Genomic DNA, 27111 nt, shown 5'->3' on the forward strand with positions numbered 1-27111 from the left:
GCTTATGGAATAGTCTCCCACTCAATGTCAAGGAGTTCCTTACCCTTCTCTAAAACAATCCTCGATGAGTGGATAGGGATCCATAAATTTACCTGGACTGCTTCCTTGTTAGAAAGACTAGTTAGTTATACTACTAGTTTTCCCTTAGTTCTTTTTATCTGCAGTGTATATCATAGGATCATAGGATATTACTGGGCTATTGGCCTTGAGGCCGTTTTATAAGCCTAGCCAAGAGTTTAGCCCATGTTTAGACAAGTCAGCACCCAATGCTCCTGTCCAGCAGGGACACGGGTGGAATCCCAGGGATATATTTTCTGTTTTCCATTCACTTATCCAGGTTGTGCTTAAAAAGGGGTAAAGAGGTACTCTGCTTGATGTGGAGATGGAGTCCATTCTATAGATGGGGTAGTCTCTGGAACACAAATTTGTCCCACCAACAAATCCTGTTGATGTCGCAGACCAGGTTGAGGCCGCGTGTGCGAGTTTCTCGAGTGGAACTTGACTTGTGGATATGCAGCAGTTCCATTAAGGTGGGGTCAGTGCTCGCCTTGTATGCCATATCCATTTATTTGTTTATATTTAGCTTTTTAGAATTTCTTCATAACCCTCTCTTCTGTAAAAATACCTGGATCAGGGCTTTTGTCTCGGACATCGCTAAGGACTAGATGTGGTAAATTTACCTTCTTTTCTGTCATGAATATTGAGCAAAAGTATTTATAAAGTGCCCTTGATTTTTTTCTCCAGCATTCTCTGCGTATTCCTTTCCTTTTTATTAGTAATCGCTTTTTCTTACTTTGATATTTCCTTACTTTACTTTCTTTAAGGTCGAGGAATGGCCATTTACACAGTGTAACTTAGGTTACATTTAAATACCTAGATATGTTCGGCAGGCTTGTTATTTGCTAAATAAATGCTTCACCTTGCCTACTACGTAGTAATAAAAGCACGTACACTCCCTATAGGCCTAATAGCTGTTGTTTGTACTGTCTGGCTGCTAGCTTTAGCCTGTAACGGCTATTTTAAGTAGTTCTAGTCTACAGCTTAAGTAAACTTCTTTAACCTCCTCTGGCTGCTGCCTATGCTTCAGACTTTAGGATTGTTGGATATCTTAGCTTAATTTAGTGATTTACAGTCTTTACCTGAACTATTGCTAATTTTATAGACATTTGCATAATTTTAAGGCTGGGAACAGCCTCTTCAGCCTCACGCCAACCTCACTGAAGCAATACCAGGGCGACTAGGATGGTGGGATGTCACATCTCTGTATTTTTTACAAGTTATATTTTTAATAGGTCTCTCTACTAATAGATGTATTAAATCCTATTCAATAGGCTGGGTAATGCATTCTAGCATTCTCGCTAACACGAGGAAGCTTATACCATATGATTAATCAATTAAAGTGGGTCTCCCTGTCAACAGATTAATTGCTTTATGCCTGCTACCAGCCCTAACTCTCATTCTAGTGTCATTTTACAGCAATTCCTGACACTCTCTACACATTGTTCTGAATTATGGCTGCACTGTTTTATTTTCATATGTATTTGAATTTGATGGTTATTTTAAACTGATGAGTTACATGCTATCCTATTGAGCCTATAGCGAATGTACTGATAGATATTTGATAAAAGAAAATGCAAGCTCTCTTATGATATTGTTAGCTTCAAATGAATCAGTGAAAGCTCTACTTTTTACTGTTATAACTATTGTGCTATTATCAAATTTTGCTGTTATTAGCTACTTGCTACTTACCACCACTGTTGTCTCTCTGTCTCCTACAAGTTACCTGCTCTTCACTGTACTGCTCCAGATCACATTTTTCTGAGAACCTACCTAACTGGTGACAAAGGACCCATCCAACAAATAGCCGTGGCTTTCTCTCTCAGCCTCTACTCTCAGCTCCCACCTTCAAGGATTTCAGAAAGTATGTTATCTGTATCCTACCTGTAAAACTTACCACCGTCCACTGTTGCTTCAGGGATTGAAAGCTCGCCCTGAGCCGGGTCGTCCAGCAGCCCCCCATACTAGCTACATTTTTGTACACTAAACACCTTTACCACATCTTACTACCTCTTTTACTAGCTTTTCTCCCTCCCTTAACTAGAACTAACCCCCCCCCCATACTGCAACTGCTTGTAATTCTAGCTTTGCCCAGTAGGGGGCACTCATATCCCTTCTATAACTCTCCTGCTCACTCATTTTTATTCTGTTTGCTTTACACTGTACTGATCTGACCCTAGAACTACTCTGTTACTTCACACTGTACCCTTTTTTCTAACTTGCTACACTTCCCTGTTTTCTTAGACACTCCATACTTATCTCTGCTCCTTCCCACTCCAGGCTTATGTCACTTACCTTCAGTATTCAGCTCTGCTGACTGATTGTTTCTCCTCCTACTGCTCTGCTCCTTGTCTGTTTCTTCCCGCTCCGTTCGCCCTGCGGGCTCACTCCACTCCCCTACCCTACCCCCAATTCCCACCCACCCCAGAGGTCCTAAACTTATACTTCACTAACCACTCCCCCCTTCCATCTTATCCTATCACTCACCTCTCCATCTCCAGGCCACTCCCCTATCTCACTCTACTAATTAGAACTACCCAATTTCCTTATTTACCACCTCTGACCATTACTAGCTATCCACTATACTACTTTCCTTCCCAACTCTACCTCTTTTTCAATCTCCTCCCTCTTTATCTTGTACCCTGCTCTATCCCTTCCATAACTCCCTTCTTCTTTCTACATCACCTATTTATACTATCCTATCCCTACTTAAAATTACTTTTTACCATGGCCCCATCAAATAGACATATCCTTTTAAACATACTACTCTTAACCACCACATTGGTCTGCCTTACCATACCCTACTTACTCACCTGCTTGGAATATCTTTCTCTCCCTGAACAAAACCATTACACCCGGCAAACACTAACACCCTCTTTCATCTTCTCCCTTAACCACAGCAACATAACCTGCAAGTCCAACTATATGCTACCAAAATTCCACAGAGCAAACCACATCACCTATTTCTCTTCCAAAAAGACTCTTAATAACTACTTTAAACTCCTTAAATCTCTACAACACCCCCAGCAACACCCCCTCCTAGATGGTGATATTCATCCAAATCCCGGCCCCAATAATAAATATAGCAACAACCCAATCGATTTAACATTACCTACAGTCTCTACACTAACAAAACCATGCAACTCCCTCTTCATAGGCCACCTTAACATTAGAAGTGTTAACAATAAAATTTCCCATCTACATGCTGTCCTTGATGTTCACTCATTTGACATACTATGTCTTACGGAAACCTGGCTTAAACCATCTACTCTAGACCAGGAAATTACCCCGCCGGGATATAACATCCTTAGAAATGACCGAAAAAACAAAAAAGGTGGAGGTATAGCCATTCTCTATAAATCTAACCTCCAAATTTCCCCCATTAATGAGCTTCCATCATTTGCCACTAATTCTGAAATCATAACTGCCAAACTCCAAATCAATAATTCCAAATCTATCTATCTACTCTGTATGTATCTACCCCCTGTAATAATACCAGTACTCTCGAGAACCTACTCAATCACCACTCTACCCAACTACCCCAGGAGACCATTGTGCTTGGTGACTTCAACATAGACTGGTCCATCTGCAGTTCTACAAATCCTACCAATCACATAAACCTATTTGATTTCACACAATTAATAACAACTCCTACAAGAATCCACAAACCTAGTAACAAGGAAACTACTCTGGATTGGATCCTTATTAATAGCCACTCTGAAACTTATACTCCAGGAACCCTTCCGGATGATATTAGCGATCATATGCTTACCTACATTATTAGACAAAAAGTCCATCTCCCAAACACTCATAACATCAAAACCTCCCGTTCAAAAAGATTCTTTAATCCTGACAGCTTCCTAACTGAATTGCAAGCATGTGACTGGTCACCACTAATCCATCTAGAACTTGATGATTCCGTTACTTACTTTAATACTAACTTTCTTCATATCCTTGACTACCATGCTCCTTTACGCACTAGTAGAATAAAAAACAAATCTGCCCCATGGCTCACATAACAAACCAGGCAGAAGATACTCCTTAGAAATAAAATCTGGGTAAAATGGAGAGCTACTAAATGCCCAACAAACCACCTTCACTATAAACAGCTAAGGAATGCCACCAGGAAGGATATTCTTAGAGATAAAAAAGATTTCTGCCTTCAACTACAACAAACCAACCAACGAACTCCTCAAACGTTTTGGTCAGGAATAAACAAACTCCTTCAGCCAGGCAACACCACTACTCCAGACCCAACTGGCTAAAACCATAATAACTCCACCCAGATCCCTGATGCCTTTAATAACTACTTTACTAAAGCCATTTTAACTCTGGCTAATTCTTTACCACCTCTCACCACTTCCCAAATTAACACCTGCAATAGTTCACTACCTACCTTTCAGATACAACCTGTATCTACATCGCTCATCTGTAAGCTACTTCAAAAACTGAAACATTGCACCTCATCTGCTGACTGTCTCCCATCTGAATTCCTACAAATAGCCGCAAAAGCCATAGCTTATCCCATCTCTATCCTTATTAACAGAACTATTTCGGAAGGCAAAAGCCCTGCTCTATGGAAGATATCCCTCATTATCCCTCTACATAAAGGTGGTCCTTCTACTGAGCTTTCAAACTATCCCCCTATTGCCTTACTTTCCCCTTTAGCTAAGATCATGGAAAAGTGTGTTCACAAACAATTACTTAACCACTTACTACAAAATAACCTACTTGCAAACTGCCAACACGGCTTTAGACCATTCCATAGCACATCAACTGCCCTCTTATCCTTTATAGATTCCATAAATAAAAATCATAACAATAACTCATTTTCCTCTGCTCTATTTATTGACCTGTCTAAAGCCTTTGATATGGTTAACCATAACTTACTACTAGACAAACTAAAGGCCCATTCTCTCAACCCTCAAGCTGTACAATGGTTTAGGTCATATCTGGAAAATAGACAGCAAGCAGTACTTTGGCAGAACAATTTGTCTTCGCTATTACCAGTCAATATTGGAGTACCCCAGGGCTCTATCCTAGGTCCCCTTCTCTTTTCTTTATTTATTAACAATCTTCACAACAACATACCTCAAGCCACATGTATTCAATATGCCGACGACTCCACCTTAATCTGTACCACCAAGAATATAGCCACTCTCCACTCCCTTACCCAAACTGTTTTTCAAAATGTTGAAAACTGGTTTATGCAACACTGCCTCCTCCTAAATCCAAAAAAACTAAATTACTGCTTTTCACCCCTACTCACAAATCACCTGCTCCATTCTTCTCTATAACCTCTAACAATGGTAATAACATTACCCAAGATACTACAACCCGCCTTCTAGGTGTAACTGTTGATAATCATCTCAGCTATGATGAACACATGAACGCCATTATAAAGTCTGTCAATAAAAAACTTGGTACCCTCTATAGAATCAAAGCCTTCCTTACCCCTTCTGCTAAGAAAACTATTGCCCAAACCCACCTCATGTCTACCCTTTTCTATGCCTCTGTTATATATACTAACCTTTCCAAAAATAAGCTCTTGAAACTCTCCACCTGTTATAATAGCATAGCTAGATTCATCACAAGCTCCCCCTTTAAAACTCACCACTGCCTTAACCTCAAACAATTAGGATGGCTAGAATTGATAAACCATATACTCTGTCAACAATTACTCATTACGCAAAAGATCCTATACCACCCTAACAACACCCCTATCCTTACTAATCTCATTACACCATATACAAATCTATCCACACTACGCTCTGCTAATAAGCTTCTAGTTTCCTCAAATAAAGCTAATAACAAAGCTGGGGATTCACTCTTTTCAAACACTGCAGAAAAAATCTGGAACCAGCTTCCCTCTGAATTGTCTACCCTTGCGTCTACTTCTCTTTTTAAAAAAACATCTTAAAGAACATCTAAAAACTCATTGGCTTTGTCCATGCACTAATCCATACTGAGATCTGCCTCTACTCTTTTACTTACCCCTTTCCCTACTCCTTTAACCTAAGTTTCCAACACAAGTTACTTCTCTTTCTTTGAATGATGAGAATATCACTTGTGCTCTCTTCCCTACCTGAGACTTGCACATACCTTCTACTGTGTGTTGAATAATTAGTTAATAGAATCTCTATTAAACGTGCTATAATTTAAAATGTATTATTATTACTCCTTTTAGACTAACTCTACTTTCTACTGTAGTCATGTATGTTTATAAATTGTTAACTGTTGTATTTTAAAAATGTATCATTATTACTCCTTTTAAGACTAACACTAGACTGTACTGTAATCCTTCATGTGTCTATACGTTGTTAACTTTGTCACTGTTCATGCTTGGAGCTTTTCTCCCCGGGCCTCTACAGAAAATGGACATATATCCAGCTAGACTAGCCCGGTTAAATGTAAAATAAATAAATAAAAATAAAATAAATTTAACTTTAGCAGGTTTCATACCCTGCTTGACTAAAATTGTCCTTTTTTCATTTGGCAATTTTTTGTTTTGACTGTTCTTCTATCTTGCTTTTTCTTTAACTTGCATTGTTTTCTGTTTTGCTTCTATTTCATATTCTAATGCTTCAAGAGTGTTCTGTGAATGTCTCCAGTCTTTGATCCTTCTTGTTTGAGAACCTCTATGCTGTTTTCTTCTTTTTGAGATACAAATCATTGTCAACAAATTATTTTATTGTTTAGACTGCCACAAGTTACACAGATCTTTTGAATGAGTAACCATCGAGCAGACTGCAGGAAGAGTGGATTCAGGAAATATTATGGTATAACAGAAATAATCAAAAACTCCAATAACAGTAACATTGTAAGGACCAAATAAGTCCATTAAAACCAAGCACAACAACGGATATACCCCATGCTACAGTCCTTATCTTAAACAACATTTTGGAATTTGTAATACTATTCTGTCCAATGAATAGTATTTATTTTTGGGGGGAGATGGGTGGTAGGGTTTCAGTGTTTTAAGATAACAGTAGAAGAATACTGACACATATTCCCTTCCATATGAGTATTTTGTTTATGTCCCAATTTGGAAAATGGTTGCTTAAAAAAGCAGTAATACTCAACATTAGAAGCAGATACTAAAATGAATTATCAGCATATACATTAAAACTGATTAATCAAAGTAGTAAAAATTGAAAAAAAAAAATGGTGAATTTTCCAAGGTGCAACACCAAAAAAAAAAAAAACACCAACACCTACATAACCTACAATAAAAAAGTAATAGTAATAAAGTTATTAAATAATGTTTGTGGTTGGTAGGTGTGTTTCTTTAGTAAAAATTCCTGGAGGTTAGTTCTGTATTAAATAAATATCTTTAGCACATAGGAAAATAACTCCTTGTAGCCCTTGGGAAAAGGAAATGTGGTTCATCTGTAATATATGAAAACAATTATCTTTCTTAGCCTCTCCCCATTATCTGTCTTGTTCCCAGTTTCTCCTCCAGTACCTGACATACAGTGCTATCAGTGATGGAATTTCAGGTTTCCATTCAAGTACCCCACCGTGAATGCCTGTTCAAGCTCTGCAGTGTTAGTGCTTGCTTGCTGTAAGTTCCATTGGCTCCTCAGAGAGGACTATAAGTCAGTACAAACTCTTAACCAAAGGAGGATCCTTCAATAGCCACTGAGATCAGTTATCCCTTCTTTTCCTCATCTTCCCTCTAATCTCAGGATTGCTGATTAAACCTGGGTTTGCACCCTTGTAGATGGGAACTCTGCTGTCTGCCATCATACTGAACCTAGGATTGAGGATTTTATGTAGATTAGTAGATAATGTTATAGCTAATAAGTGGGGATATGACATCAACAGATTATTCCTACTGGCCTTTTAAATACCCTCAACTCATGGTTTAATTGTAAAGAGTAAGAAGCTTAGATGGCTGCTAGATGACTTAGTTTACAGCCTTGGCACCAGAGGACCCAGCTAGGCTGGGATAGATATTATTGGCCAGTGCCAGTAGAGATCTGTCACAAGAGCTGTGCGTGGAGGTGGCCAGGTATTGTAGCTGGTAGCAACATGCCAATGCATGTGCATGTATTTCAGCTGGATATTGTGAATGTGTAGGTGTGTAAACTTGCACTAGATCCAGTATAGCAGGCATTTGTGTGTGTGTGTAAGTGTAAAAGTGTCTGTGCATGTTTGTGTATGTGAGGAATATGTAAAAAAAACTCTCCTAAACTCACTGCCTGCACTGCTTAACAGAATGGGTGATGTCAGGAACCATCATAATGGTCAAGCAGATACAAAAGGATCTGGCTTTCCTTGCTGAACTCACTATCTGAATAGGTCATGTGCACTCTGAATGTCTTCATGAGAAGCAAAATGCCAGTTCCATGCACATAACTGTGCATCTTTGGTCAGTAGTGGTACTATGTCAAAGACAGTACTACTGAAGAGTTGTGAGGTTATGGCCTTTGCATGAGCATACTGTAGATATGTCCCATTAGTCCAGGGACAGGCAGGGACAAGTGTTGAAGCACTGCCTGGGTGTGATAGGTCAATGTGTCATGGAATGAGTCAGAGATGGTTGTTTTAAGTTACCTCATTATCATAATCGTTGTGCTACAAGACTAATTTCAATGCAATAAAAAATGCAGTTGCCATACTGAGGACAGCCATGTTAAGATGAGAAAGTCAAGAATAAACTTTGGAACAATTTTCCACCCTTTATAACTACTCTACCTTCCAGCAGCCTTTTCAAGACTGCGCTCAAATTCCACTTAAATTTGCACTGGCTTTGTCCTTGTTCTAATCCAGACTAACACCCCCCCTTACTCCCCCCACCTAGACTCTTAACCCAATTATACTACCGCCACTATTAACCACAGTCAGAATTAGCTAGTTGTCTTTATATACTTTAAAATCTTGTCTGACAACTTTGTTACTAATATTATAAACAACAAGAAACTATCTTACTTGCAACATTTACTGTATATACTGTTGATAATCAATATTTTGGTATTGTACTAAAGCCAACAACCTGTAATGTTGTTTACTATTGCTGCAACTTTGTATCTCTATTTATCATGTACATGATGTGGAGCTTTTCTCCCTGGGCATCTGCTGAAAAAGGACCTGCATCCAGTCGGAATTTCCTGGTAAACAAATGTAAATAAATAAATAGTGAAGAAGACTTTGTATTGTGATATAGCCATAGCAAACAAAGACAAGACATCTGGTAATGTACCTCTGCCTTGCACTGAGTATCTATAGTGCATGGCAGCAACTGGGTCAGATAGGACATAGTAGACTCATACGGTAACATCATGAGGAAATGATAGCTGAATGTCCAGCTGGAAGGTGTCAACATGAACATAGCATAGTAGCTTAACAGGTGAAAGTCCTGTTGGAGGGATTCAATATAGCACAAAGACATGCACATTTCCCATGTGATGGCCATATTGTGGCCTGTGCACGCAGACTGCCAGACACATTACAGGGAGAATCAATGACTCCTTTACACAGAATAACACATGGTTATGTTCACTGAAAGCCATGAAAGGTGCATGGCACTACTGGCCATCATCACAGTGCTGGAAAAAGGTAGTCATTGGTAACATGCTCATTTGCATCATGTAGGACAAGGAGGGGATAGTCACAGCATGATAACTGACAGGTTTGTCCAGTTATAGGGAGGGGGCAGTGCTGAGACAGAGTGGTCAGCAAAGGACAGTCTCTTACACACATACACACACCACCTGCTTATGAGGTGATGTTGGAGAGGCAGGCCGGACCTTCACCATCACATATATTTAGTGCTGAATATCCTGTGAGTGTGAGCTCCACCCAGTTTACACAAGAGTCAATACCAAGTATGGCATGTGGAGGGAAAGACGCGCTGGTGGCCATCACCATCACGATTCTAGGTCTTTCTCTGACCTGGGTACAGCATTTCACATAAATCAGTGGATGTTTAGATCAGTGATCCAGACACAAGACAGCCACTGCACACACCATGAAGAGAAATGGTGCATATGTTGATTGCCTTATAAGAAAATGTTCAACAACCTCATGGACTACAGGATGACTTGCAGCACATACAAAGTGAATAGGCATATAACGACTTGGAGCAAATATGCATACTCGGGTCACTTGTAGTTAACATGGCATCTACTGGTACATCCAAGAGGTATGTGGCAAATGTCCACACCCACTGGGCCTGTCATTGCCAACAAGTAATGCCCATGCAAGGGTGTGGATTTGGGGTGGATAGTCACAGTCTGGGCTTACACAGATGGCACACAATATTCCAGAGACCACATCACAGTCAACCTGGCTAGGCTTGTATAGGCCCTAGGGCTGATAGCCTAGTACCAACCTATGAAACTTGGCCATGGCAGGCAACACACATATGCATAGCCAGTCCCATAGTTATGGACAATAAGGATCATCTGGATTCATCCCTGGATGCTTCACCAGGCTGGCTACTCTGGTTCCCCCAGTTCCACACTATCCTTTGCTGTTTGCAATCGGAGTGCCAAGGCTCAAGGGCACCATCCATATATTGGTTCCCAACATTAGGAGGAACACTGGGGTTCCTGTAATGGTCCCAAAGTGCTATACCATCCCTCATGGGTAAAGTAATGTCTGACACAAAGCATGGCCACTCCGTAGACTGTAACATATAGCAATGGAGTGTTAATACATGTGCAAGTCATATTCTGTGTTGTCTTTATCATGGTTCCTATGACTAGATTCCACCTCCTTTCAGTGCTGTAATGCATTGTGCCTGCCTGTGCCTTGCATGCGGTGCTGTTCCAGCAGCTCCTTCAGAGAGTATTGATGATATTCTCAAGTTATAGTGGTTTTCACATTACCATGTTGTGTAATACTGCACACACCACTAATTATCGACTGCAGGTCCCAGGTGCATAATGCATTGTGCCATAGGATGTATGCCAGCATTGGTAGTATTGTTTCAGTCGTCTAAACACATGTCTGACAATGTTCAATGTTTGTGAATGTGTAGTGAGGTACTCCACCTCGGCCGTTGTCTAAGAATTTCAAATGGGGGAGGGGTCATCATCCACTGCTCCAAGGCATATCCAGCATCACCTCTAACACACAACACTGGATATTACAAAATGTGGCATGCTGTCTATCCTAACTCGCATATCTGTCAATCTGTGAAACTACCAAATACATGACCCTGTAGGAAGTAACCCCTCACGTAATACTTGGAGGCTACATGTGTGTGGGAATCATGGGGACTGCTTTTGTGGCATACAAAAAACAAGTAATCTCTGTGGTATCCCTGAAGTCTCAAAACAACCCACTAAAGTGTAGTGGGTCCAAAAACAAATGTCACATTGATGAAGAAAGGGATGTGAATTTAACATGTGTACCAATAACACTTTGTTTTACAGCACAATAAACCACTCCCATGCCTGATAAAAAGTATATATATATATATATATATATATATATATATATATATATATATATATATATATATATTTAGAAAGCTTGTGAGGAAATTACTCTATTTTTGTTTTACTTGGATCGCTTGTCTGTGTACTTAAAGGATTTTCGACTGGAAACAGACTGCCTGCCCTGCTTGGATTACGTTTGAATACTTAGTAATGCTGTACAATTATATGTTTTCTATTATTATTTTTTGTTTTGTTTTGACTTAAGACGAGTTTAAGTTCACTACTTCTACTACTGTTGTCTGATCTGATTAATATAGTGATTAACTAGAAATATATGGACTGAAAATCATCCACACAGAGAAGTTTCTTACACTGTTTTCTTTTGTGGCATACAGACACATTGTGTATAATGCCCTGTGCATTGCATACAACCTGGCAGTTGATAAAGTGGAAGCCTTTCTGCCTGATGTACTATATGCAATGTGGAGCCTTGATGTCAATGTGAGTGCAATCAATGGCCCTAGGAAAATGGGATATGCTGTAAAATGTCCACATAGTGGTGGTTTCCTTCTCTGTTATCCATGGAAACCATACATGTTTCTCTGTGTGCTGCAGTATCATGCCAGGGAGCTGGTGAAGGACTAGTAAGGCCATCACTTGCAAAGCTATCAACGTATCCACTATCAGATGTTGAAAGGTCCCCAAAACTAGGATGTCTTAAGACACGACATAGGAATATGGGTAAATGGTTTAATACTGTTAACATGTTTTACAAGTAGTACTGAAACCTAATGCCATATAATTTCTGAAGAATAAGAAGTATGAAACTCTGATGTTTGGCGGCTGCTGAAATGCAGGAATGTGAGGAAAAGAGCTATCTTGTAATAGTGGTGGACAACTACTGTCAAGAAAAATAGATATTGCATGTACAAACCATAACTAGCCAAACATTTATTCCTAGATTCAAGATCATGTTCACCAATTATGGCATCCCTACTGAAATAAGTACAGACAATGGTACACCTTTCCTATCTCAGCAGCCAAACCCTGACCAACTCTGTGCCCCCCAATTAGCTCCTTTCTAGACCAGTGTTTTTTTTTTATTAGTCCCTTCAGCTTAGGGATCTACCTTGCTGGAATCTCAGGTGTATTTCAGCATTTGTCCACTAGGTGGCTCCCTCTTCCCACTATTCTTGTTTCTCACATCTTTCACCTTTGCAGTCTAGTATACTATACATGTTCTAATTCTCTTGTTCTCTTTTCTCTTTCCCCTTTTTTAATATCTTAAGCAACACCATCCTATTAAATCCCTTACCCCTTGTACTTACCTTCACCATTTAATAGTCCACTGATAGGTTCTCGCTCTCATCCTGCCTTTCTTGGCTCTTCCCGCTCCATTCGCCCTTTGGGCTCACTCCGCTCCTCTACCCTGCCCCCAAATTCTACCCGCCCCCAGCACCTCTACACTTATACCTACCTAACCACACCCACTACAGAATCTAGCCAATTACTCCCCAAACCTCTATCAATAGCCACTCCCTTATCCCACCCACAACATCCATCACTCATCCCCCTAGTAAATCCTATCCAACCAATTAGCTTCCACTGCTCAACCCACACCCACTACCTAACCCCACCCATATCAACCATTAGTCCATACAACACTCTCCCACAATTAACCAGAGGCCACCCTACTTCCTGTACATAAAGCCCCCCTACTCCTAAAAGCTATACTAACCAACAACACAGTAACTATTAACTACCTTTTGCTTCTCTTTCCTCTTTAAACAGCCAACTTTATAATGTTCCCAAAGCCATTAACCTCCTCCACACTACTACTACTTCTCCTCAACATAGTTTATATTTACTACCTCACTCAGCCCACATATATTAACCACACTCAAGCCTTCCACATAACCTTTCATCTTAACTCACCTCCTTTAAAACCTCACAGCATAATATCTCCCCATCTTTATCCTCTAGAAAACCAACTATTTTTTTTCTTACAAACCCATAACCCCTCATAAATATTCAACCACCATAGTAGCTAACAAAGACTTTATCAGTGCATTACATCACAACCCAGACTCTAAGCAGTCCAAATACCTTACCAATATAATCCTACATGTAATAACTACTCTATTACCAGGAGATGTACACCCCAACCCCGGCCCCTCAAACTCTTCCACTATAGATAAGTCTATACTATTCACCTCTCTAAACTCCCAAAGCATAGTAAACAAAGTCCCAAACCTCCATGCCTGGCTCATACACAATAAACCCAACATTCTATCTCTGAAACATGGCTAAAGTCTCACATAAAAGACCATGAAATAACACCTCCAAACTACTCAATCATCAGAAAAGATAGATCCCACAAAAAAGGAGGGGGGGTAGCTCTATTATATTCATCCTCCCTGTCGGTCACCCCTTATAACAAACCTATTCCCAACTTCAATAATGCTGAATTACTCCTAACAAACATTCAAATTAATAAACACAAGCACATATGTATAGCCTCCCTCTACATCCTCTTCTGGCTCTCTACAAATATTAGCAACGAAATAATAATATTGGGAGATACAAATATCAATTGGTCTTCTATTCAGTCTTCAACAAATCCACTTAATATTAACCTTTATAACTTCTCCCAACTAATTAACTCCATAACCCGCCCCTCAAAAACTCTCTTTATTGGTAGCATTCTGGACTGGATTTTAGTCTCTCACCCTCACTATTTTTCCGCTAGCGGTACACTTCCAGACTCCCTAAGTGATCACCTGCCCACCTTTGCTTACCGACTCCCTACACCTTTGCAGAGAACACATAATTACATCACTACCCGTAACCAAAAAAACTTCAAGCCAACAGCTTTCACTGACTCTCTCAAAGCAATTAACTGGAATGTTCTAAAACCTTTACCCCTAGATGATGCTGTCTCTACTTCAACTCAACCTTCTTAAACCTCCTAGACCACCATGTTCCTTTAAGGTCCAAAAGAATTAAACTAAAAACCACCCCCTGGCTAACCAAAAACACATTAATAGCTATGAGACACAGACAAAGTCTGGGCACTTTACTAGAAAAATAAATCTCCCCTTACCCATACTGAATTCAAAACACTTAGAAACAAAGTAAAAAAGCTCATTACCTCTGATTGACAAAACTATTTCTCCAAACTCCAAACCCCCAGAAATTCTGGAAAGGAATCTCTACTCTCATCTCTCCTGGCAAAACAGTCAACCCTAGTCCTGACCCAACTGCTTCTGACATAGATTTGGCTACACAATTCAACTCTTTTTTTCATAACTTCTATCTCCAAACTAACATCTTCATTCTCCAACACCACTCCATCCTCCACTTCTCCCACACACTCTTCTACTAACACTTTTCCCTCCACTTTCATCTCTTCTCCTACTCCCTCTACCTTACCATCACCCTCTAATACCCTATCTCCCCTTCCCCTCACCTCTCTCACTAAAACCCATTCCTATATCTACTATATAAAAACTCCTCCAGAAATTGAAGCCATGCTCCAATGCCCCAGACAATATTCCTTCATACTTCCTCAGCATAGCTGCAGAAGCCATTGCCTACCCCATTAGCATACTTATCAACCGCTCTATCCAAGAAAGCACAGTACCCCAAATTTGGAAAAAGGCTTTCATTATACCTTTACATAAAGGTGGCAATAATAACAATATTACAAACTTCCGCCCCATAGCTGTCTTGTCTCTTATCTCTAAACTACTAGAAAAGTGTGTCCATCTACAGCTCCTACCTTACCTCCTAGCTAATCATCTGCTTACTCCAACTCAGCATGGTTTTAGACCCGGCCATAGCACTATGTCTGCCCTCCTCTCCTTCTTAGAAATGGTAAATAAAGCCCGGGACTCTGGTCATACTGTCTCTACCCTCCTACTTGATCTCTCAAAGGCTTTTGACACTATCTCTCACAAACTACTTCTTACTAAACTGTCTCAGCTTAATTTATCTCCTTCCTTGCTGAACTGGTTCTCTAGTTATTTATCCAATAGATATCAAGCAGTAAAATGGAAAAAGGCCACCTCCTCATTCCTTAATACCGCAACTGGAGTTCCCCAAGGATCCATACTGGGTCCTCTCCTATTTAATATATTCATAAATGACTTCCACAATTCTATCCCATTCTCTAACATTTTCCAATATGCAGATGATTCAACTATCTTTTGTTCTGCCATATCCATCCCAGTACTACAAAAGCTTACACAAGATGCATTCTCCATCACTGAACTATGGATGAAAGAAAATCACCTACACTTGATGCCTCTAAAACCAAACTAATGGTATTTACCCCCTCTAAACACATCTCTATCAACACTAATTCCCTTTTAATCACCAGCCACAACAACACATCCTTGGAATTGATGTCAGAAAAGTTACTCGGGGTTCAAATTGATAGTCATCTTAAATTCAACTCCCACATTCAACTAAATATAAAAAAAAACATAAAAAACTAGGCATGCTCTACCGACACAATCGCTACCTTACCCCCTCCACTAAAATCAGTCTTTCTACCTCTTTTCTCATCCCCTCTCTTCTCTATGGAGCCCCACTCCTAACTAACATCCAGTCTTCCCTTAAAACACAACTTTCCTCTTGCTATAACAAAATTGCTAAATTTGCTACTAGCTATAAGACTTCTACCCACTACTGTTCTTCACTCCATAAACTAAAATGGCTAGAATTACCCAATCAACTCATCTATTCTCAACTTACTCTTGCTCACAAGCTCATTTGCAAACCCAGTCTCTGTCCATCCCTCTCCTCAGCGTTTAAATTGCACCTGCCCAACAGAATACTTAGATCCAATAACCAAAATCTAATTGAATTGTACAAACCTAATCGTCCCCCAGGGAAAAATCTCCTGTCCTTCAGTCTAGCACATCTCTGGAACTCCCTACCTCCTGCCATTCCCACCACCTTCAACCACCTTACATTCAAAAAATCTCTTCACTCTCATCTACTATCCCAGTGGGAATGCTCTTGCACCCATCCATCATATCTACTATCCCAGTGGGAATGCTCTTGCACCCATCCAACATATCTACTATCCCAGTGGAAATGCTCTTGCACCCATCCATCATATATATTATCCCAGTGGGAATGCTCTTGCACCCACCCTTCTTGATCTACACTGATTTTCTTTCTTTCTCCTCCATTGGGACTTCCTTACCTCTGCTTTCCTAAAAAAAAAAAAAAAATTCGCAAGCTACTTAATGATAGAACTGCTTCTCAGTTCACATTGGAATTGTTTACTTTATTTAGTCTGTATCATCTGTAATGTTTATCACCAGTTTGCTTCTACCAGAAATTGTATGCTCTAATGGTGTAATTGTTGTAAATATTGTAATCTAAAACCTTTTATAACCTTGTTTATGGAGCTTTTCTCTCCAGGACTCCATTGAAAATGGGTTCATCTTGGCCCAATGAACTATACTGGTTAACCAACTGCAAATAAATAAATAAATAAAATAAATTCCAAACCAACAAAGGAAAAAAGCGCCACTCAACTCCAAAACCAAGATAATGTGGAAATCCAGGAAAAGCTTGTGGCTAAAAAACAGGTTTATTGAACAAAGTCTCAAAACGCACACCAAACAAACTGGCACAGGTGAAGATGAATTAAACTTCACATCAAAAAAATCGCATTAACGCACTTCTCCAAATACGTTTTCGTCCTGTTACAGACTTCATCAGATCAACACTCTGAAACCCCAACCTTATTATTTATATATACATTGATTGGTCAAATAAATCAATTAATTAAATAATCAAGCAATGAATAATATTCTTAGTTAAAACATTAAAACCCATTTTTAAAAAGAGATTCTCTATCATAACTTATTATTATATACATATTAAATACTTGACATTCAGTTTAATTGTTATTAAAAAATGAATATACATTTGTGAAGGAATTAAATGTTCAACATTAAAGTCATTGAGACACATTATTGTATCTAAAAAGTAAATGAAAAAGACATAACAATGCCCTCTAGTGGTTATTTGTTAAAATTGCATATATGTGTTGGAAGGAATTCTTTAAAAATTTTTTCTTTCATCTTAAAATTCTCTTAAATATTACATAGAATTATATAAAATTATGATGTTATGATTCAAGCAGTTTCCCTTCTTATACTAAAACAAAGGTGTATGGATGACCATAAAAGAAATGTATGAATTTCTATTTAAAAGCTCAGTCAATTCATAATTTAGCTGCTCTTAACTTTAAAATGGGGGCTATACTTATGTGTTCATTTAGGCCTGGGGCTTTATATGCTTCTAGTGACATTTGCCACCACAACTCATGATATTCTAGCCTTTCTTCCCAAGGCCCTCCTCTTATATCCTTTTCTGTGTGTTCTAAAACAGTAAAACAAAACTAGATTTCTCACACATTTTACTGTGCTTATATAGGGCATTCGTTTCTTTGCAATTCTTTATGTCATTTAAATGCTCAAATATTCTTCTTTTTAATTTCCTCTCAGTTTTCCCTATGTAAAAGGATTGACATTCATTGCACATACTTAGGTATACTAGACCTGTGGAATCACAGTTATAGAAGTACTTGTCATTAGTTATGACCTTATTTCTACTATTAATATAGATTGTATTGGTATTGGAAATATTTGCACATTGTGCACACCTACCACACTTGTAGGTGCCCTTTCTCCTTCTATCTTGTGGACCCATGGTATTTTTATTTTCTAGTAAATTTTTTATAGTTAAGGAATTTTTAAAAACTACCTTGGGAACACTGTTACTTCCTAGGTCTAATTCTGTTAATTCTATAAACCTATCCCATTCCTTGTTAAAAATCCTTCTTATTTTACTGTTAATTGTATTGTATTCTAAAATTAAGGCTAAGTCAAAATTTTCTTGTTTGTTTTCTTTACTCGGTCCATTTAGATTGTCAATTACTTTTTCCTTTTTAATTATGGGTGCAAATCTGTCTTCTCTTCCTAAAGCCACCTCTTTTCTAATTTCTTTAATAAAATTAGTTGGGTAGCCCCTTTCTTGGAACATACTCTCCAATAAATCACATTCTAAAAGAAAGTCTTGGTTCTTACTGGTCATTCTACTTCCTCTCACAGACTGCCCTTTTATTATGTTCTTTTTTACATGTAAAGGGTGAGCACTATCAAAGTGGAGAAAGGAATTACAGTATGTGGCTTTTCTGTATATTTTGGTTTCTAAATGTCCCTGTTCCTTATATATTTCTAAATCCAGATATTGCACAACATTGTGTGTCACTTTATGAGTGAACTGTAAAAAACTACAAGTATTATTTAAATATATTAAAAAGTCCTTAGGTTTGTCTTCTCCCCCATTCCAAAATATAATGATGTCATCCAAAAACCTACGGTAAACTGTCATAAATGGTTTGTATTCACTTTCCAAAACAAATTTTTCCTCCCATTTTGATAATACCAAGTTTGCATAAGTGGGGGCGCATGCCGCCCCCATTGCCACCCCTTGAATCTGTCTAAAAAATTCTCCATTAAAAAACAAGAAATTGTTGTACAGAATCATCTCCATTAACCATTTGCTGACTATCTTGTCATTATGAGATATATTCCCATTTTCAAAAATTACTTCCTCAAACATATCTAGGCCTTCCCCATGTGAGATAGATGGAAAAAGGTCTATTACATCTATAGTTACAAAAATGAGCCCCTCAGTTTTAATCGTGTCTCCAATAGTGTATAATAGATCCCATGAGTCCTTCAAAATATGTACTTTTTCCAGCCAAATGTTTTTAGTTTTGGTATCTACAAACTTGGCTAAAGCATTAGTTTTAGAACCATTAGCTGCCACTATTGGTCTCAGAGGAGTATCACATTCATTTTTATGTATTTTAGGGATCCCAAAGATGGCAGGAACCTTAGGCTTATCTACTTTTAAAAAATTGTAAGTTTCTAAGTCAATTAGTCCTTCCACCATCATGTCATACAAATTCGTGTCAATTCTGTTGTATGCAATATTTATCTCGTTCTTTGACACAGGCTCATATTTATTCTTGTCCCACAATATTTTGTACATTCTAGAATCATATTCGATACTTTCCATAATAACAATTCCTCCCCCTTTGTCAGGCTTCATAACTCTTATATTTCTATGCGCCTTTAAGCTATTCAAAATATCTTTTTCTTTTTGGTTTAAATTATTGTCATATGAAACCCTTTTAAATTCAACTTTCCTAATTTCTTTCTCCAATAATTTTTCAAAATTCCTTAATTGGGGGTGTAGGGGTGGGTTATAAGTGGATCTTCGTCTTAAGGAAAGTTCATTCTCCTTTCCGTGTTTATGAAAAAGGGTTTTAAAGTTAGCTTTCCTTAAAAATATTTTAAGATCCAACAGGGATTTCACCACACTTCCTTTCGTGGATGGGATAAATTTTAAACCTTTGGAAAGTAAACTAAAATGTCCTTCTTCTAAAGGAATAGAGCTAAAATTATAAATGTTAAAATAGTTAAAAGTCCATTTATTACCTTCCTTGATGATCTCATTACTCGTGGGGGGGGGGGGTGGAGGGTGTGTGGGGTAACATGGGGGTTCAATAATAATTCCCCCTCCCCCTCCCTCTCCCTCTTCTCTTCCCTCTCCAAAAATTTCCTTCCCTTTCTCCATATTTGTTAAAAATTCTCTCTGACCTCCTAAGGGGAGGAAAATCTTCTTCATTAAAAAAATTGTCTTCATGTGTCTCTAGATTATCTATTGGTTCCCTGACCTCCATGTTGCTAACTTTGTCAACACTACCTCTTACTCTGTTTCTAAAGTGTGGGTTGGGGTAACAGGTGTTGCATTTGTACTCATTCATATCACGTTCCATCTTTTTATGTTTTCTTTGAACTAAATCATCTATATTTCTATCTATTTCCTTTCTCATATTAAAATATTTTGCTTTCTCTTCTTCTATAGTAAATAACAGATCATTAGTAATGGCTTTATCCAATGTTTCTATTTCAATTAACAGTTCTTCCTGTACCCTGTTATTTTCTTTGACCATCAATTTTAACATTTCAAGCCCACTTCTATTAAATAATTCCAACAATTCTAAATGGAAATTAGACCCATTAATCACACTGTTCGGATACTTATAGAAACGTAGGCCTTTAGGTACAATTTCCTTGGTTATACATTCTCTAAGATATGTATTTTCCACATTTAATGCTCTGTATTTACTCATTAGTTTATATAAGCTGTTAATGCTGTCCTTGTATGCAAAGTCATTGTTATTGACAGCATTTTAGTTCTTTTTTTTTGTCAAAGGTTATTTGTCGTTTTAACCAACAGTTCAAATCCTTAAAAGGAGAAACAGTACCTTTATTTTTGTCTGTGCCATTCCCTAGGTTAGCACGCTTATCTTTCGTCTTAGCAGAAGTAGTTTCCCCTCGACCGGCTTCCTTCAACAGGCATGGGGTATCTGCTGCATTAAAACTACTGGCTTCATCGGTCTCCACTGATCCAGTACCTTTGCGCGCACCTAACGGTTCGTTAACTGTTGCTTCAGTGGTTTTCCTCTTCTTGCTGTACGACCCTTCGGTCCCAGGAACAACATTTCCGATGTTTGAATTCTGCACAGCCAGTAATGAAGAGGCCACTGGCATGAGGAGATTAATCAGCTCAGTAAGCTGTCCCACCAGCTTACGTGTCAGCCCAAGGTCTTCCTGTTGCGTGTTTACAGGGACTTCCTGTATTTCCATAGCGCAAAAAGAAACTCCAAACCAACAAAGGAAAAAAGCGCCACTCAACTCCAAAACCAAGATAATGTGGAAATCCAGGAAAAGCTTGTGGCTAAAAAACAGGTTTATTGAACAAAGTCTCAAAACGCACACCAAACAAACTGGCACAGGTGAAGATGAATTAAACTTCACATCCAAAAAAATCGCATTAACGCACTTCTCCAAATACGTTTTCATCCTGTTACAGACTTCATCAGATCAACACTCTGAAACCCCAACCTTATTATTTATATATACATTGATTGGTCAAATAAATCAATTAATTAAATAATGAATCAATGAATAATATTCTTAGTTAAAACATTAAAACCCATTTTTAAAAAGAGATTCTCTATCATAACTTATTATTATATACATATTAAATACTTGACATTCAGTTTAATTGTTATTAAAAAATTAATATACATTTGTGTAGGAATTAAATGTTCAACATTAAAGTCATTGAGACACATTATTGTATCTAAAAAGTAAATGAAAAAGACATAACAATGCCCTCTAGTGGTTATTTGTTAAAATTGCATATATGTGTTGGAAGGAATTCTTTAAAAATTTTTTCTTTCATCTTAAAATTCTCTTAAATATTACATAAAATTATATAAAATTATGATGTTATGATTCAAGCAGTTTCCCTTCTTATACTAAAACAAAGGTGTATGGATGACCATAAAAGAAATGTATGAATTTCTATTTAAAAGCTCAGTCAATTCATAATTTAGCTGCTCTTAACTTTAAAATGGGGGCTATACTTATGTGTTCATTTAGGCCTGGGGCTTTATATGCTTCTAGTGACATTTGCCACCACAACTCACGATATTCTAGCCTTTCTTCCCAAGGCCCTCCTCTTATATCCTTTTCTGTGTGTTCTAAAACAGTAAAACTAAAACTAGATTTCTCACACATTTTACTGTGCTTATATAGGGCATTCGTTTCTTTGCAATTCTTTATGTCATTTAAATGCTCAAATATTCTTCTTTTTAATTTCCTCTCAGTTTTCCCTATGTAAAAAGATTGACATTCATTGCACATACTTAGGTATACTAGACCTGTGGAATCACAGTTATAGAAGTACTTGTCATTAGTTATGACCTTATTTCTACTGTTAATATAGATTGTATTGGTGTTAGAAATATTTGCACATTGTGCATACCTACCGCACTTGTAGGTGCCCTTTCTCCTTCTATCTTGTGGACCCATGGTATTTTTATTTTCTAATAAATTTTTTATAGTTAAGGAATTTTTAAAAACTACCTTGGGAACACTGTTACTTCCTAGGTCTAATTCTGTTAATTCTATAAACCTATCCCATTCCTTGTTAAAAATCCTTCTTATTTTACTGTTAATTGTATTGTATTCTAAAATTAAGGCTAAGTCAAAATTTTCTTGTTTGTTTTCTTTACTCGGTCCATTTGGATTGTCAATTACTTTTTCCTTTTTAATTATGGGTGCAAATCTGTCTTCTCTTCCTAAAGCCACCTCTTTTCTAATTTCTTTAATAAAATTAGTTGGGTAGCCCCTTTCTTGGAACATACTCTCCAATAAATCACATTCTAAAAGAAAGTCTTGGTTCTTACTGGTCATTCTACTTCCTCTCACAAACTGCCCTTTTATTATGTTCTTTTTTACATGTATAGGGTGAGCACTATCAAAGTGGAGAAAGGAATTACAGTATGTGGCTTTTCTGTATATTTTGGTTTCTAAATGTCCTTGTTCCTTATATATTTCTAAATCCAGATATTGCACAACATTGTGTGTCACTTTATGAGTGAACTGTAAAAAACTACAAGTATTATTTAAATATATTAAAAAGTCCTTAAGTTTGTCTTCTCCCCCATTCCAAAATATAATGATGTCATCCAAAAACCTACGGTAAACTGTCATAAATGGTTTGTATTCACTTTCCAAAACAAATTTTTCCTCCCATTTTGATAATACCAAGTTTGCATAAGTGGGGGCGCATGCCGCCCCCATTGCCACCCCTTGAATCTGTCTAAAAAATTCTCCATTAAAAAACAAGAAATTGTTGTACAGAATCATCTCCATTAACCATTTGCTGACTATCTTGTCATTATGAGATATATTCCCATTTTCAAAAATTACTTCCTCAAACATATCTAGGCCTTCCCCATGTGGGATAGATGGAAAAAGGTCTATTACATCTATAGTTACAAAAATGAGCCCCTCAGTTTTAATCGTGTCTCCAATAGTGTATAATAGATCCCATGAGTCCTTCAAAATATGTACTTTTTCCAGCCAAATGTTTTTAGTTTTGGTATCTACAAACTTGGCTAAAGCATTAGTTTTAGAACCATTAGCTGCCACTATTGGTCTCAGAGGAGGATCACATTCATTTTTATGTATTTTAGGGATCCCAAAGATGGCAGGAACCTTAGGCTTATCTACTTTTAAAAAATTGTAAGTTTCTAAGTCAATTAGTCCTTTCACCATCATGTCATACAAATTCGTGTCAATTCTGTTGTATGCAATATTTATCTCGTTATTTGACACAGGCTCATATTTATTCTCGTCCCACAATATTTTGTAAATTCTAGAATCATATTCGATACTTTCCATAATAACAATTCCTCCCCCTTTGTCAGGCTTCATAACTCTTATATTTCTATCCGCCTTTAAGCTATTCAAAATATCTTTTTCTTTTTGGTTTAAATTATTGTCATATGAAACCCTTTTAAATTCAACTTTCCTAATTTCTTTCTCCAATAATTTTTCAAAATTCCTTAATTGGGGCTGTAGGGGTGGGTTATAAGTGGATCTTCGTCTTAAGGAAAGTTCATTCTCCTTTCCGTGTTTATGAAAAAGGGTTTTAAAGTTAGCTTTCCTTAAAAATATTTTTAGATCCAACAGGGATTTCACCACACTTCCTTTCGTGGATGGGATAAATTTTAAACCTTTGGAAAGTAAACTAAAATGTCCTTCTTCTAAAGGAATAGAGCTAAAATTATAAATGTTAAAATAGTTAAAAGTCCATTTATTACCTTCCTTGATGATCTCATTACTCGTGGGGGGGTGGAGGGTGTGTGGGGTAACATGGGGGTTCAATAATAATTCCCCCTCCCCCTCCCTCTTCTCCCCCCTCTCCAAAAATTTCCTTCCCTTTCTCCATATTTGTTAAAAATTCTCTCTGACCTCCTAAGGGGAGGAAAATCTTCTTCATTAAAAAAATTGTCTTCATGTGTCTCTAGATTATCTATTGGTTCCCTGACCTCCATGTTGCTAACTTTGTCAACACTACCTCTTACTCTGTTTCTAAAGTGTGGGTTGGGGTAACAGGTGTTGCATTTGTACTCATTCATATCACGTTCCATCTTTTTATGTTTTCTTTGAACTAAATCATCTATATTTCTATCTATTTCCTTTCTCATATTAAAATATTTTGCTTTCTCTTCTTCTATAGTAAATAACAGATCATTAGTAATGGCTTTATCCAATGTTTCTATTTCAATTAACAGTTCTTCCTGTACCCGGTTATTTTCTTTGACCATCAATTTTAACATTTCAAGCCCACTTCTATTAAATAATTCTAACAATTCTAAATGGAAATTAGACCCATTAATCACACTGTTCGGATACTTATAGAAACGTAGGCCTTTAGGTACAATTTCCTTGGTTATACATTCTCTAAGATATGTATTTTCCACATTTAATGCTCTGTATTTACTCATTAGTTTATATAAGCTGTTAATGCTGTCCTTGTATGCAAAGTCATTGTTATTGACAGCATTATAGTTCTTTTTTTTGTCAAAGGTTATTTGTCGTTTTAACCAACAGTTCAAATCCTTAAAAGGAGAAACAGTACCTTTATTTTTGTCTGTGCCATTCCCTAGGTTAGCACGCTTATCTTTCGTCTTAGCAGAAGTAGTTTCCCCTCGACCGGCTTCCTTCAACAGGCATGGGGTATCTGCTGCATTAAAACTACTGGCTTCATCGGTCTCCACTGATCCAGTACCTTTGCACGCACCTAACGGTTCGTTAACTGTTGCTTCAGTGGTTTTCCTCTTCTTGCTGTACGACCCTTCGGTCCCAGGAACAACATTTCCGATGTTTGAATTCTGCACAGCCAGTAACGAAGAGGCCACCGGCGTGAGGAGATTAATCAGCTCAGTAAGCTGTCCCACCAGCTTACGTGTCAGCCCAAGGTCTTCCTGTTGCGTGTTTACAGGGACTTCCTGTATTTCCATAGCGCAAAAGGAAACTCCAAACCAACAAAGAAAAAAAGCGCCACTCAACTCCAAAACCAAGATAATGTGGAAATCCAGGAAAAGCTTGTGGCTAAAAAACAGGTTTATTGAACAAAGTCTCAAAACGCACACCAAACAAACTGGCACAGGTGAAGATGAATTAAACTTCACATCCAAAAAAATCGCATTAACGCACTTCTCCAAATATGTTTTCGTCCTGTTACAGACTTCATCAGATCAACACTCTGAAACCCCAACCTTATTATTTATATAAACATTGATTGGTCAAATAAATCAATTAATTAAATAATCAATCAATGAATAATATTCTTAGTTAAAACATTAAAACCCATTTTTAAAAAGAGATTCTCTATCATAACTTATTATTATATACATATTAAATACTTGACATTCAGTTTAATTGTTATTAAAAAATTAATATACATTTGTGTAGGAATTAAATGTTCAACATTAAAGTCATTGAGACACATTATTGTATCTAAAAAGTAAATGAAAAAGACATAACAATGCCCTCTAGTGGTTATTTGTTAAAACTGCATATATGTGTTGGAAGGAATTCTTTAAAAATTTTTTCTTTCATCTTAAAATTCTCTTAAATATTACATAAAATTATATAAAATTATGATGTTATGATTCAAGCAGTTTCCCTTCTTATACTAAAACAAAGGTGTATGGATGACCATAAAAGAAATGTATGAATTTCTATTTAAAAGCTCAGTCAATTCATAATTTAGCTGCTCTTAACTTTAAAATGGGGGCGATACTTATGTGTTCATTTAGGCCTGGGGCTTTATATGCTTCTAGTGACATTTGCCACCACAACTCACGATATTCTAGCCTTTGGGCTGAATGAAATGGGTTCATCTTGGCCCAATGGACTATACTGGTTAACCAACTGCAAATAAATAAATAAATAAATAAAATAAATATCTACCAAGTTCCAGCAGTTTGCTGAAGATCATGACCATATTAATACTATATTGTATCATCACTATCTACAATCCAGTGGAGCTGCTGAGAGAGTAGTTTAGACTGTTAAACAATATTATAACAACCTGATCCTCATATAGTTCTCATTTCTTACTTTGATTCTTCTCACTGTGCCTCAAGAGTCAGCCCTGCTCATCTAATGCTTGGAAGACAAATAATTAGAACTAACTTCCCTTTGCTAAAATCCAGAATTCAGACCTTAACCATTATGTCTGAATATGTGATGAGGAATGACCACAAAAACAAAAGACTCTTACAAGTATTTTTATTATAGGTGATATTCCACTCAAGCTCCACCTGTTGTGTAACCAAGTCATCCAGAATACCTGCAACATGAAGGGGAGAGAATGTGAGAGGAAGTTGGCGTTGTAGGGAAAAAGAACAAAACAAAACAATGATCCAAGGTCCTATATGTATCAAACTGAGGATGGCGCCATTGTGAGATGTAATTGGAGACATATCCAGGCCATTTCTGAAGAGTTTTAAATTAAAATCACATGTGAAAGAGCCATTCCCATCTGGTCAAGCCAAGGATGATGAGATCCTTAGCCAGTCAGCGTGATCTAGTTTCTTCAAAGGCTGGACCTCAACCCACTATTGGAGACAAAGATATATGTTTTAGATCTGAAATATATTCTGAAGGTGTACAAACTGTTGTAAATTAAATGC

This window comes from Protopterus annectens, chromosome 5.part1, assembly GCF_019279795.1.
Source record: "Protopterus annectens isolate FY-2018-M chromosome 5.part1, PAN1.0, whole genome shotgun sequence".
NCBI lineage: Eukaryota > Metazoa > Chordata > Ceratodontiformes > Protopteridae > Protopterus > Protopterus annectens.